Consider the following 15,971-nt stretch of genomic DNA (forward strand, 5'->3'; position numbering starts at 1 on the left):
AAATGCAATTACATGTGCCCTCTCAGCCTTTTCCGGCGAGTGCGGCACGTGAGTGAGGGGTAGCGCCAGTGTTTGTGCCCCGTGGCAACCAGCACTCCCGTACTCTATGCTAATAGACACTTGTTCTGCATTTTAACAGGCAGTTGGCAGCGAGGCTCTGAGTAGGGAGCACAGGAGAGCCAGTGGCGAGCGTCGGCTACGGGAGGAGGGTCGCGTCTGTCATCTGCCGTCTTCAGTCTCCGGTGATGGTGGTAATAATGAAAAAGTCTGCCGGGACTTCAAAGCAAATGGCCGGTCATTTCCTGTGCTGATGCAGAGACAAGCTCACATGTTCAGACAACATGCATGCACACATTTAGTCACACATTCCTTCCTGCAAAGCCATGACCACTGCACGTCATTTCCTTTGATGCTATGGGGGGAAGAGGAGAACAGGGAGAAGCTGTCTGTGACTGTGGAAAACACAACTGAAGAGTTTTTGTGTTTTGCTGGCAGAAGCGTCTAAGCATTTTATCTACAGCCTTGGGGTCACAACTTACGCAACGGAGTGGTAATGCCTGAAAGTGGCTGGTGAGGACGGGTTTCTTGCTTTCAGAAAATGCAAAGAAAGAAAGCTCCAAATGTGCAAGAGGGAGATTAGCCATCACCGACATGACAAACAGATTCTCTAATGCTGTCAGATGTGTATTAGGCCCGGGTCAAAGGGTCAACGCAGCAGTCAAACTACAAGTACCAGCCTGGTGTGGTAATCCACAAGTGTGTGTGTGTGTGTGTGTGTGTGTGTGTGTGTGTGTGTGTGTGTGTGTGTGTGTGCGTGTGTGTGTGTGTGTGTGTGGAGACGCTGTTAAACCCCATGATGCAAACATTAACAAGTCTTCAGTGACCATTTCTGCTGAAACGATGGCTGATCTGTTTTTTATCATATCATATGGTTCTGTTATGAAAGACAGACTGCCCTCCAGGCTTCATGTGACCGCTGACATGTGTATGTGTATGTGTGTGTGTGTAAGTTAAAATCATGGAAAGCGCACACTGGGAGCCCAAGTGGACATAAACACACATCTGGTTCCATTCAGAATGCCTGGGATTCTTTGACTGCTCGTTTCATATTACTTGCCGAGCCCCCATGCTGGCTGTGCAGGAGGGTAAAACACACTATGGCACTACACACAATGTCTCCACTATTCAAAACACAACTGGAAGGCTGGAAGCTGATGAGGGGTAAAGGTGGAATTTATAGGCGGCGCACAACCTCAAAATGTTCATTTCCTATCTCACCCGCCACAGAATGCCCCCCCCCTTCCCCCCTCACACACACACACACACACACACACACACACTAATATCCACTGTGAGAAGTTCAACAAGCACTGGGTCAAATGTCTGGTGAACAAAAAGAGCAAAGAGATAAAGTCAGCATACAAAGATCTCTCTGAGGACAGGCTATGACTCTAAATCAGCATAAAGAGGCCTGGACCACATGAGCATCTGACAGCCGTGGAATAGGTGTATATTTCTCTGTGCAAAGTCAGGAATCCAACTAAAGCGGTGCGTGTTTGTGGTTTTACTGCAGGGAGCCAAAGCACCTTTTTGCACAGCTATAAAGAACAAATTGGTTTCTATTTCAGCCCCAGACGTCCATCCACCGTGGGACCTGTTCACTCCGCACCTCAATCTACCCATAATTCTGAACATCACCTTTCCCTTTACATTTCAGACTGTGCGCCCCCCATCCCATCCAATCCCCCACCCCTGCCCCCCCTCCCCCCGCCGGGTCCATTCCCTTATCTTGCAGGGTTTGACAGAGTGATGTCTTCAGCCAGAATCACCTCTTCTACTTTGGTTCCTCGGGAGATGGAGTGCCAGTGATGCAGACGATTCAATCAGTGAGAAGTGAAAGAGCAGATCACAGACAATACGCCGTGGCCCCATTACCCCCGGTCCTCGGTTACCGCTAGCGATGCTTACCTTGGGCCCCCACCTAATGGACCATAATATCATTTTACGCCATGTTCCAGCTCTTTATGCTAGCTCTAAACATAACTCTGTCGCCAGGGCACAATAAAAACAGATATATTTCTTTATTACGCCTCGCGAACCATATCACCAGATCGGAGCGACCTTACAATAGAAACTAATATCTAAAAGGAAACCTGCTCTTCTGCTTGGCTCATTTAGAGCAGACGCACAGTTGTTATTACCTTGAGCTGCACTCTGCTTGCCCAACCTCCCCATGCCATTCACTCAGAATGTAATGGATGTTTTATTATAATCAAATGAATACAATATCTTCACCATAAATAGCCTACTTAAAAACCCATTTTCTCTGCCTTGCAATATGACTGAATGTCCATCAAGCCCGAAGCAGCGAGGTGCCACATGTTTAATTCAGAACCGATGCAATTTACTTGTTGTGCACTATGTGAAAACAGCAACTAGTCGGCCATTTACTAACCCTCACCGCCCGGCATTAAGCTGCCCCCTTCAGCTCTCCCAATAATCACACACAGTTTTGCATAAAGCCACGCAAGTCACTGGCAGGTTCATCATTTTGCTCCGGAGCAGGAAGCAGAAATGCAGTGTGGGCAATCTGCACTTGTTGCCGTTTACCACCTTCATGTCAAGGAGAAAAAGGCCGTTTGTAATTCTTGTGCTTGACAAAACAGAATTTCACTTCAGCAAGGGCAAGTTAATATCTGCAACTGGGATCATCCCTTACATAGGGTATATGGTGCCACTGTGCTCTACCCTGACCAGCCCATTTACAGCATGTGGCGAGCTAACACTCGAGCATGTGGGTGTGTGTGTGTGTCAAAATGGAGGAGGGGAGTTGGTGAATCCAATCTCTCACACAGAGGAGCAGAGACAGGCAGGCAGATATGCTCCCGGCCCAGAATAACCCTGCCGGTACCAATGAATGAAATGACAGGATTACAGGAGTATTAGAAAACCTGCTGAGATGGTTGATAATGCTGTTTATGACTGAGTGTCACAGTGCTCGCAGGGCAAAAGTCAAACTGTTTGACTAATGAAAATATGGGCGAGCTCCTCTCATTGCTACAGAGCAGATTATTCAAGGGCAGGAGTCCTTTTCTCTCCATAAAGCAATGGTCTGGTATTATTTGATCAACAATAACACAAATACATAAAAAATAAGGCTGTGGCAGTATTAAGGCTGAATCTCTTAAAATGAGGACAGTAAACACAAGCTCCGCTATTCTGGTCGAGAATGGGATTATTGTTGTGTCAACAACCCACAGATAATAGTAATTACTGCCCTCGCTGCAGAGCCATCAGGCTGAGGCAAGTTCGCTAGCTGACAGCTTGGTCCTAATTACCAGGAACCACCAATTACTGGCTCCATTTCATTATTTATATTTCTCCATACACCCAAATAAAGGACACTTCTGTAACTCTACGCAGTCACAGCTCCAGCAGCTGCAGAGGAGCATCCAGAGGAACCGCCGAATCATTTTTCATTGTGTGTTTTTAAATTGACAACAGGTTAGTCAGCATGTAAACACATTGTTTTTCCAGCGAAAAAGCAGAAAAATGTGAAGCCAATTGAAGGCTGCCTTTACTTTCTCTTTGCCAATGAAAGGAAGCAATTTGGAAGTGCATTACATCCAACTCGTCCCTGCTCATTTATTGTTTGCAAGTAGTTGTGGAAACAATGCTTAAATGTCAGCCAAGCACTTATTCCAGAATTTAGAGTTTGCATGTTGTATTTAAATTCACATTTCTTTCAATCCCCTGGGAGATCTGTGAAGAATGTCTGCTGCCAATGTACAATAAGATTCCAAAAATAACAATACAATTAATAAAATCTTTCTGAGAATCTGTGTGAATCTGTGAATGTGCTTGCCAATCCTCTCACACACACTTTCACAGATGTTTCCCATCACTCTGTGCTGCCAAGTGTTGTCCACCAATGGCTGGGAGAGGGGGGGCGGGGGCTCTGAGCGGGGGGGCATGAAATTCAGCTATTCCTGCTCCAGTGAATCCTGCAGAAACTTGGCAGATCATTGGGGAGATTTGTATGTCTGTGGATATGACATGAAACTGTTTGAGAGGCTCTGGTCTGGAGTCTGTCTCTCATCGCGTCTCCCCTTAAAGTGGGCCTGGCTGTTTAGCTTATGTTCCCATAAAGCCTGACGGCCACATTTCTCAGCCCCCAGGGTGCAGATGGCCGATTAACTCAGCAGCCAGACCTTATACCATCATCTGAAAGATAACCAATGTAACACTTTGTTGCTTCAGACAAGTATGCGACTGCATAGCCTTAACACAGAGACATACTTTTCCTTACAAGGAAAAGAGTCACACACACATCCTCATGACCGATGTGGTAGATCCGCAAATCCTTACCAACAGCATTCCAAATATTTTCTGCATTTTCCATGACTCTCTCTGGCGACATGAGCCGTCTAGTTTTGACAAAATAATACAGCACATGATCCTCACATATTAGAATTTGAATCCACATTCGCCTTTTTGATCAAAGACTTTCTCTTTTCCCTCTCAATGATTTACTGCATATCCAAGCTGATGCTTTGTAACCATTTAAGCATGAAAAACTATCACCCTGCAGAAGGACAAGCACTCACGCAAAACAGATAAAGTATGTACAAAAGGAATCCACCGTTGCAATCCAAAGCGCTTAGCATTTAGATGACAGTTGTGCGGGGCAGGCCTTGTTTGCAGGGGCAGGATTGAAGCAATGCATGTGGCCCCGAGGCCGGATCTGTTCCAACTGCGCCCTGGCAAGGAGATGCTCAGCCCAGTCATACACGACAGCTTGGATATTCACAGGGGGCGATGGAATACTGGAGGGCGGCAGAACCGTGTTAGGGTTGGGGGAGCTTGGAGGAGGAAGGGGTGAGTCAGGAACAAGGTGTTGCAGATTATTTTTGGTACCATGAGGATCTGGCATTCGCTGTGTTCAGTGAGCAAATACAAACGAAGCTTGGTGATGGACTGCAGTGATTAAGTTTATCATCTGGCAGGTAGGTCGGGGGGCCCCAACATTCCAAATGGTGTAATTTTATACCTCCACTCCAATATCTTACTTTAGAGATGATGAATTTTTCATGCATGCAATTTAATCGTTCATTTATCACTGCAGGGAAAACGGTTTCTTCTGTGGCTTGTAAGCAACATCAAACAAACATTGTCACACTCTGCTACTCTAATCTTAGTACAGCATCAGGCTGCCACTTGAATTCATTGCCATTTAATAAACGCATACGACAGCTTCAGAATTTCCATAGGTCGCTGGCAGAAAAGATAACAGCCTCTCTATGATTTAGAGGACTTGACAGTTCTCTTCTCACTCAAAAGTGTCACATTTTTGGCAGTCATAATATTCTAAACCAAGAGTGTGCTTTGCAAAGTGTGTTTTAGATGAGCTTTCTCTTTCAATAATAAGTGTCAAAGGTAGGGCTAAGCACTACTACACTTTTTTGCGCACATGGTAAACAAAACGACCCAAAACTAGATCTGAAAACAGCAAAGACATGTAGACAGGTGCTTTGACTTTCATGTTTGCTCTTCTGCACCCTAATTCATTCATCCCCATGTACCTCTTTGCTCCAGGGTTGCACCAGGCAAAGCCCTATGGGAGAAATGACTGACACCTCATAATCCTTGTGGATACCAAAAAGCATGTCATTACCATGACATTTACACCGTCTTCTGGGACGCCAGATGAAGTGCAGCAACAAGAGCGACGAACAAAAAGCCAAAAATAAGGAGTATGAATTTTTAATGTGCTGTGTTTTGGGTCACAAACGTAGCAGAGGCACTCCAAGGAAAGCTTCTCTCCACCTCGTCCTATTAATTCAGCAAAGACTGAACAGCCACCTGGGGCAGACTACATTTCAAATGAGCCTTATTTTGGATATCTTTAACACAAATGGGCAGGCAAGCAGGCGCGCCGCAGCGGAGCAAATGTGATGGAAGGTAGAGCTCAAGAGATGCGACCTGAGCCGATTATGAAGGAGACTGAGCAAAGTTGTTGTGTCTGTGAGCTCTCCACGGTTGGAAAGAACAAAGTCTCACGGCTTTGTGGAAGCTTTGGATTTGAAAGTACAAAGTACATCCCACAAACTGTTTACAGGTGAGGCAGACGTCATGAACAGCATGTTCATACTTGACATTTATTTGAGTTTTCATTCATTTTAATGAGAGAATAGCTCAAGGTAACTGTACTTCTCCCACTGCTGAATGAAGCCTGAACAACATGAGCCTCAACAGCTGTTTGTATAAAACGATAATAGCAGTTGGTAATTGCGAGGAAATCTTCATTTAATGAGCTTCAGCGCAGGTTTAATGATTTGTAGCCCTTTATAAACAAGTATAGAATTGAGGGTGAAAAAGTTTGACCACACTATAAGTTAACCTAACTTACAAGGGCTCGACTTATAATTGGACCATTGTTAGCAGACAAACAAACACAGTTATGCCCATTCAATAGCCAGCACAGCAAATAAAACTGTTTTTAGCGGTGCAGTGTGGTGTGTCTCTTCGATGAGGCTGGGAGCTAAACATTGCCTGCATGTCTCCCAGGTGAGATGGTCAACAATCTGCTGGCCAACAGAGCTCCTGCCCCTTTCCCTCCCCTCCAATCTGTACAGCCCATCTCCTCTGTTGTTCCCCCAGAGCTCACTGTCGTCATGCTACCTCTGCTCTTGTAGTGACAGCCAAACAATGGAAGCTAGAACTGCCTTAACAAGTAGAAAGTGGGAGCTCGACTAATTAGAAGCAACCGCGGCCACATCCCAACTCTGCCGCCCCCCTCCTGTTAACTCTGAACAGTGTGATGTAGCTTGGCCAGGGCTGGGACTGTTCAGCTCGTCCTTAGAGAAATAGGCGCTGGCTGGAAGTTTTTCTTTCGGGGTTTTTCTCTGGCTGCTGGCCAATGGGGGACCGTGGTAATTGCACGAATCCCACAGTGGCAAGTGAAAAGCAAGAATGTGAGGGTGGCACAAGCCAGGGAAAGTGAGAAAATGCATTGCACAAGAGTGGGAATGAAACTCTAGAATAGAAGGGCTGAGAGAGAAGGAGAGACACAAACTTCTAGGCACTAAAGAGATAAACATCAGACGTATAAAAGCATGTGCAGAATATGTGATGTGGAAAAACACCGCTTCTTATAAGTGTTCATTGAGCAAAAATAGAATGAGAAGAATGAGAATTATACAAAACATTGGGAATGCAAATGAAACTATTATTGTCTGTGTATTGTGTCTTGTCTACTTACTAGAGAGCAGCAGACAGCAGTGCTGGAAGCGTCTTAGCTGTTGAAGTTGAACAGAGCAGGGTGCAGCGGTGGCTGCACAGTGGCCCCTCACTGGACACTTCAATCACAGACAGCCGGAGCCCCAGGCAAACTTGGCGAATTAGCCGCACGCTGCCACTGACCCCCAGCTTCATTAAGGGCCCAGGCTGTGCATAAGAGAAGAGAGGAGAGGAAGGGAGAGATGATGAGGAGACAGAAAGTAAAACATCAGTACGGACCAGGTTTAAGGAGACGCAGACTTTTATCACACACACACACACACACACACACACACGCACGCGCGCGCTGAAGGTGACGCTCAAAGTTACAGATAAACACAATCAACTGAGCATCCACACACACACACTCCACCCTCCCCTTATATTCCCACCTCCCTGTACAATTCCCTGCAGCTGGAGAGGCTGTGCCAGAGAGGCCAGAGGGCAAAGCCCCCGTCTCTCTCCCACACCTCTGCACTGACAGCAACAGGTGTGGTGGCCAGCAGCCATGCAATTACCGGGCTGCAAAGCTGCACTTTGTGACACAGAGACAACAGCAGATCAGAGGAAAATCTGAGCTAGAGGGGGAGAGGAGCAAAGAGAGAGAAGATGTGAGAAAAAGGGGGACTAAGAGGTTAGGAGGCTACGGACCACTGAAGGCCTCGAGAGGAGAGCGAGAGATCTCCAGTCAACACTGTTCATCACAAATCCCACTCGTCTACAAATCACACCGCCAAAAACATCAAAAACTAACACCTACTGTCGATTCGTCCCACCTGTTGTGCTGCACGAGAAATACAAATGCTGAAACTCTGGTGGCCTTGGAAGAACTCGTATACATGTGTGCAAAACAATGAGCAAGGCAGAGAGGGAAAACTGACAACATCCCATTTCAATACAGAGTGGGTGGGGCTGTTGGAGGTGCTTTGAGACAGGTTGCGCTCAATGAGCCTTGACAGCAAGACTGTTCGGTGTGTGTGAGTGTGAGTGTGAGTGTGAGTGTGAGTGTGTGTGTGTGTGTGTGTGTGTGTGTGTGTGTGTGTGTGTGTGTGTGTGTGTGTGAGTCTGCATTTCAACTGTGTAAATCCACATGAGACCTCTGCTTGCATCAGCCTAAAGATGGTAACCTCAGCAGAGGCCCAGGGTGGGGGGGGAGCATCCACACAGTCACTCTGCCTCGTTTTCTCAGCTCCCTCTCCGATTACAGGCTTTCGATCAGGTTAAAGTGATGTTTGTGCTCCATGTTGCTCTTGTAGCCATAACGGCTGACAGAATCCTTGCATGCTTGGCTGGAGAGGAGACACTGGCCCTTTATTTAAAACAAGCCAAGGATAAAAGATCAATGGCCCAATTCAAGCCATGAATCGGAGGGAAAAGTTCACAAACATAGAGGGAGATTATGAGAAGGAGATAAATGTGTGCATGTGGGGGAGAGAGGGGGGGGCCAGGGAGCAAAGGGGCATCTAGCTCATCTGGGTGATAGTGGCTTATTGATCGGTGGAGACACACAGCTCCGAGCCATTCATCAAGGGCCACTCAGGCCCCTAGATAACTCCTATGATAGTGCCCAGCTGCAACTGGCCACATCCATTATCCCAATAACCCCACGAGCCTGGGAATGGGCAGAGTGGGCCTGGTGGGTGACAGGCAGGAAAGAGGGATGGAACAGAAAGATCTAGGTCTGTGGTGAGGGGTCTTTGCTTGTGGCTATTGTCTACAAAAGGAAGGAGTTAAGGTTGAAAGCGTGGTGGCTGATGAAATATGGTGGTCCTGGCAGCCAGATGAGAACCTGTGTGTTTGCGCCAGTCAGAGGAAAAAAATGTGACGGCGCCATTGTTTCCATTTCTTGGACAAACAGTATTAGGGAAGCTGTTTTATAGCAGATAGCACATAAACCAGCAGAGCGACAGGCAGCTCTGAAAACTGCTGAGTGGCTTTGTGTGTGTGTGCGCGTGTGTGTGTGTGTGTGTGTCACGAGGATTCCCAGATTGGACACGTTTGGATCAGCTATAATGAGCCATGCAGGGAGAAAGAAAAGGGAGAAGAGAGGGAGGGTGTCACTGTGAGGGCAAAAAGAGAGGGAGGAGGCCAAAGAGCCAAAGACAGAGAGAGTGATGGAGACAGGCTCAGAGCCAACAACAAGGCCCCAAAAGAGCAATTACAGGAGCTCCAGAGAAGGTGTGGGCCCAGCCCCCCCAGGCATAGTTTCAAACAGCACAAAGCCCTGCCAGACATGTACACACACTCACGCATGCGCACACACACACACACCTTCATCGAGCAAAAACTCCTAACAGAAATGGACAAAACAGGGGTGAATTAGTGACCGTCAAGAGGGCCGGATAAAAGGAGACAATTGATATGTTTTGAAACCTAGGGGCACATCAGCACTTCTCAATCCTAAATGGCACGTCCCCCCACATGTTCCGACTCCAACATTCTGTTCTGGTCGAAGCTCGTTCCCTTAACAGCGTGGTCCAAAACAAAAAGCTGAAACGCCGGGGCTGGGGTCACCCTTGCGCTCAAAGTCTTCAAGTCGATTGTGCTGCTTGTGGCGAGCGCAAAACACCAGCCAACAGTCTGGACAGCCTCACAGCGTGGTACCTGCCACTGACGGGAAACTGAAATGGCTCCTGAAGGCAAACGTTTCTGTCCCTCCATCCCTATTTCCATACCCCTCCACCTCAGCCCACCCGAGCTAATGGAGAACAACAGAAAGACAGGCTTGAATGAAGGAGCGAGAATGATTAGAGGGAGATGTGCAAACAGATAAGGGGGAGGGGAAATTAAATTAAGAGAAAAGTTCTCGTGCACCGGTATGCACCATTGATTCCCTATTCTCTTGGAAACATTTAATGAGCTTAAATGGGAGCCTCGTTTGACACTGCCACAGTGACTCGGAGGAGCCTCCCAGTGAGAGGAAATCGTTCAGAGGCTGTGACGGCTACCGGAGGGGATAGAAGACAGAAAGGTGGAGAAGAGAAAGTTTTAATGTCAAAGCCAGAGACAGATGTTGGATCACGCTTGGGAAATGGCCTATGGGTAACATTAGTTGCCTAGTTCTAAATGAAGAGGGAAAGGAGAATGACAGAAGAATGAGAATAATAGTGGGCCATATTCAAGCAAACTGCCCACTTACGTGTCTTCTTGCCATTTAGAACAACACACAACAGGTGTACAATTGTAAGCCGGCAATGTCAAGAATTGATTGCCAGGATCTCGTTCTAACCCAACAACATCAGAATAGATTGACATTTGCCTCTCCATTCCAATGCTTTGCCTCATTACTTCCTGGATGACCTCCTCACTAGGTATTCAACAGATGCCTATTGCTTAGAAGGGAAAAAAAGAGTGGGCAGGGGGGGGTGAAAAAACAAGATGGCCACTAACGGCGGGAGAACTATTGTCAGTTTACTTCAGACAGCATTGTCCAGAGGCGCATCGCTGCTTTCTGCCACCAATGAGGGCCCCACTGGGAACCATTGGCAGTCCCTTTATGAAGCTGTCTGGCAAAGTGAATGGACTCCATGTCCCGTCACCTTTTGCATGCAGTCATGATAATAGGAGTGTGGAGTCAGGCCTGGCTGTGCACCAGCACCACAGCAGGATCTCCCCTCACACACTACTGCCAGGGAGGGAAAAGTAAGGTGTGTGTGTGTGTGGATAAACTATGCTAGCTTAATTTGTGTTGATGAAGGACAAGTGTGTGTTCCTGCCTGGTACAAAGCAGACATCTGAATCTCGAGCACGCCAACATTTTAGGACTCTTTAAGAACATGTGTGTAAGTGTCTGTGCACATGTAAACACTTTTGTTACATAAGTGCATGGGTAACTGTCACTGTGCTTAAGTGCTTCAGCATGAATCGGCAATGTGTGTGCTTTCATGTCCGATGTGCTCTCTGCATTACAGACTTGGGAAAGCAGCCTTGACATTTCCATGTGTCTGTTTCTTAGATTAGCAGGTCAGGAAGCAGTTCCTCAGTTCCTGACCTTAATTTTTCCTCAAATTTGGCTCCTAAAAGAGCACCTCAGTATCTATTGAAACAGATGCATACTAAGCATTGTTGTAGCCAGTGTTGTTTTTTCTTGCACAACTGGCAGCAGTGCTGAGGCCATGTTTCACTGGGTTCTCATGTGTGACTTGCAGTAGCAGTTCTGCAGAAGCACATTTTTTATGGAGAGGAAACTTGGTCTGCTACCAGCATTTGATTCTCTTGTGATTAATTACGGTGGAAGAAAAACCGCCCATATGAGAAAGCCTTTCCAGTACGATTCCACCAGATACACACAAGTGGGCACTCCTGCATACATACCAAGTAGAGGCGCTGTAAAGACAAAGAGCACCATGAGGACAACAACCTGGAAACTGCAAATACTCAAATGCCCTTGATGGCTTTCTACAGTGAACTCAGCTGTCGTTTACAGAATTGGTGTCCAACATTGTGACAGCAACAAACTATTTTCCACTAAAGCAGTCCTGTCTGTTTGCTGTATGAATCCATAGGCCATCATCTTTATGACACTATAGACCATCATTTACAGGTCTATATATAGCCTGTAGAGAAAAGGTCATTATTGAAACAGAAAGCTATATTTCATAATTGCACTACCATGCTTCTATCCCCTCAGTGAAATTGGCTCTCCAGAATTATTCTCTGTCTTTTCCATCTCTCTATTTATCTCTCTCTCTCTCCCTTATCTGGGAGAGAGGGTGATTTTGACAGGCTGACTCCTGATGCAATAAGCACCCTCCATTTGTATCCGAGGAGGGTGCATTAACTACACAGAGCAATCAGCCCGCACAGGAAAGGCACCAAGCCTCACCAACTAACTGCTTTTTACCGCTCAGTGCTGTAACAGCTCACCATCAGGCCACAATTAACCCGGCTCGTTCTGGGAAAAATAGCCTCTTATAAAGAGCTTTGGCCTGCAGAGTGACAAGTGACATACAAGACGACTTTCACCAATGGCCATTATTGCACTAAAGACCCAGGAGAAGCAACTACAAATAAGCATACTGCATGTTTGAAGGCTACAGTGGTTGAGTTTAATGTTAAAAAAAAAGGACAAAAACACCTGTAAGTGCAAGGTGACAATGTCAGAATTCAACCTGTTGTGTTTAACATTTGAAATGGTTCGGAGTAGGAGCCTGGTGGAAAGGGCCTCGGATGGATAATTCAACTAAAATGCACACCGGAAAGAGTGAAAGACATCTGAAAGTGGAGCATTATGATAACCGTATACACTTTTCAAGACAGGGGTGTGTGTTTTGTTGCAGTAGCTCTGTGACGATGGCGCACTTAAGGTGAATATGTTCTTCCATTAGAGGACGCAATAACACAAACGTGTGAAACCTACATTCTGTCCCTACAAACCCATATCCTCCCTCCAGGCTTCGGAACAATAAAGAGAAATGTGTGTCCATGTGGTCATTTGTAGCACGCTGGCAGTGGGCAGACGCAGATAAGAGCTTGGATCGGTGGAGGCTGACACGCTGTGATTATCTCCCGCTGTTGGAATTGACCGTCCATCAATCCAGACGACCGGGGACGGCCGACTCAATTGTTGCCCGAGACAAGATTTTCATGATTCAATGACCCCGAAAAAAATATGTCAAGTATTTCAAATATGTTGTGGCACATGTGCGTTCATGTGTGCCTGTCGTACATGTGCCACATCGTGACTCGCATTCGCAAACAATCGAGAAGTGAAGTGCTGCAGACTCAGGTAAAATCTGCAGCGCATATGTTCACGCTCTAAGTCTGAACACACACAGCTACACTAAGAAGCTACCTTCTGATATTCCAGGGCTCCCTCTCAAGTTCCAGTCTGCCTGCTTGGCTCTCTCGCCTCCTTCCCCCTCAGCTCATGCTGCTTGTTCTGGACCTGAAACAAGTCTACAGTACATACCAGAGTGAGCTACGGGAGACACGGAGGAAGGACGAGGTGGATTGAAAGGAATGAAGGAAGAGAGAGGAGGTAGAGAAGGAGCGTGTGTGTGTGTGTGTGTGTGTGTCTGTGTGTGTGTGTGTGTATATATATGTGTGTGTGTGTGTGTGTCAAGACGCACATTCTTTCCACTGAGCACCATCTGGAAATGGAAAGGTAGATAAACAATAACGTACGCCGCATCCCATCTTCTTCCTTGAGCTTAAATAGACAAACACACTCACGCACGCCATCGCCGAGTGCCCATCCAGTGCCATGTGCTGTGAGCCAAGCATTGTCAGGGATTGGGCCTTATCAATCATTGGCCAGATTCTGAGCAAAAGCATGAAGCAAACAAAGGGAAAAGCACAGAACAAAAATGGGAGTGAAGCTGCAGGCGACAATGAGAAATACAAATGAGATGATGGCTGAGAGCCACCCATCCACACAGCCTCGTCCGACTCCATTTAATCTGGTCTGGGCTGCCCTAAAATCAAAACAATCTCCCCCAGTGAGCGAACAAGGGACAGAATCACACAGCCAATCCCAGCCAAAGAACTTGTTGTGGAATTGAATGAGGGGATATGGGGCTACACGGCATTGTGCTGGGAATGCAAAAGATTATGGTTGGAGAACTCTGCTTTATTTTTTTAAGGCCATTTGTATTCACTCAGCTTGCAAAATTAGCTTGGGGGGCAATGTTAGTTGCTGCTTCTGCTACTTTATAATTTCTCATCATTTTTTTTTTAAGGGCCTTCTGGCATACAATATACGACAGTAGTAGAAGAAATCTTTATTATCCCTGATGGGAAAACTGTCCTTGAAGTAGGTCGGTGATAAAATAACAAAAACAATATCCATATTATGCATCCAAAATATGCCAGTTACAGTGAGACTGATGGAGAGCAGCTGAATGGACGTTCTCAGAGGGTATCGGGTCTCTTGGGGCCACCCTGGCCTGAGACTAGAGTGAAAAATACAAAGGCCACGGTGGGGATGACATGTAGGATGACAGACAAAGAGGAAGAGACTTTGACAGCTCACCCTCAGGCAGGGAGACGAGCCGCACCTGAATGCATCTCAGCCCTGCTCAGTTTAGTTTATGTATCCTCTGACTCCCTGCCCACTCAAACACACACAGCGGTCTCTTCAGCTCGGCTGGCACTGGTGGAACAACAGGAGGGAGGGATCAGGTGGTTGGGGCAGGCAGAGGGAAGACGGGGATGAGTGTGTGTGTGTGTGTGTGGGGGGGTTGACAAATGAGTCTCGTCAGGTAACATTCACAGATGTGAGGGGATGGAAGGGACGAGGAGGCAGTGGGGAGGTTAAGGGAGGGGGGGTGTCTGTCAGCTCGTGTTGGTTCATCAGTGGAAATGGTGTGCCCTGATTAGAACACACTCGAGCCAGGGGATGGGAAGAAGGAGACGCCAAAGGTGGAGGCCTGTTAGTGATTGTGATTGAGGACACAAAGAAACATTGTCCCCGTCTCTGTGACCTCTCTCAGCAGCAGCTCTGATCGGAAAGAGCGGAAGAGAGAATGCAGAACTTGAGTCACAGAAGGACGTTAAGCTTTGAACATTTGGGTCGGTAGCGTGATATATTGATACAATGACTGACAAAGAGAAAAGAAAATGAGAAGAATGGAGTAGAGGGAGGAAGTGGAAAAAAAAGAAGCAAAAGGGAGCAGCACGATTTCATGTGTGGACGTGCCTCGGTATGCAGAGCTAAAAGCGGCTTTACTGCAAGCAGCGAGTAAGTGATTTTGGCCAAATGAACGTACAATACTTCAGCTGTATTCAGACCCTGATAAATGCCCACTGTCTCTGCTGTTATTAAACACCAGAGAGACCAGTGGGTCCCTGTGCCAGGCAAAACTAATTAAAGCTAGGCAGATGTGTCTGGACAGTGGAGTGCCACACACACATATACACACACACACACACACACACACTTGCACATGCAAACGCATCTTCTAAATGGGCTGTTAACGATGTCAACAGTCCAATCAGTGCCAGCTGATGAGCTGTCACTGGGTAGGTAAACACAAAACAACAGCATCTTAGCATTTAATATCCATCTTGAGTGTGTTTGACATTGGAAAACATTAGTCGGTGGTCAGAGTGGGAAAACATCCTTCCCATCAGCACGTTATCGTCCTGGCAACATGTTTCCTCTCTCTATTGCCTACCTTCCCTGCTGCAGGTGATGATGAGCTTTAGAGCTATGAGCAACCAATTAATCATTCATGGTGCACGTGTGCCTGCTTTTGTTTGGTCTCTTCACTAAAACAGTATGAGACTGCATGTGTACAATGAAGAGCTGCTGATGCTTTTATCCTACTCTTCCTCATCTTCACTTTTCAGTCTCATACGAGCGAACAGCTGGGCTTTTTTTTGCAAAGCTATCATTACAGCAGCCCACAGGCATGAGAGCTGCACTCCACAACGCTGATGGAGGCCCCAGCAAGCATAGTCACAACAACTTACCAGACATGAGATTTCACTGGGGATGTGAGTAAAACGGGGTTGGTGGCTATCAGACAACACACACAAGTATGTGTGCGCACACTCACCATACACACAAGCGGAGTACATACAGATATACAAGCTACCATGTTTTATCTTCATTTAAGCTGTCGTCTCATCCCCTTGTAATCACGCTGATCTTAGGTCACATGCTCACGCCAGCAGCTCTCCCACATCCTGTCATAGACACATACACACACACAGCAGTGACTAATCACCCATCTGGAGCAGCCATTCCC

At 46.8% G+C, this 15,971-nt stretch overlaps 1 protein-coding gene across 1 annotated transcript in view; it reads right to left on the minus strand.

The window, feature by feature from the left end:
• plxnb2b (plexin b2b) overlaps window positions 1–15,971 on the minus strand; it is a 99,020-nt gene that overhangs the window by 68,442 nt on the left and 14,607 nt on the right. The window contains exon 2 of the mRNA XM_076140733.1: window positions 7,262–7,446. The gene's annotated coding sequence lies outside the window, so the exon portion shown is untranslated. The remainder of the gene's footprint in view (window positions 1–7,261; window positions 7,447–15,971) is intronic.

This window comes from Genypterus blacodes, unplaced genomic scaffold (genome assembly GCF_046128005.1).
Source record: "Genypterus blacodes isolate CSIRO-AG114 ecotype Tasmania unplaced genomic scaffold, CSIRO-AGI_Gbla_v1 ptg000015l_1, whole genome shotgun sequence".
Taxonomy (NCBI): domain Eukaryota; kingdom Metazoa; phylum Chordata; class Actinopteri; order Ophidiiformes; family Ophidiidae; genus Genypterus; species Genypterus blacodes.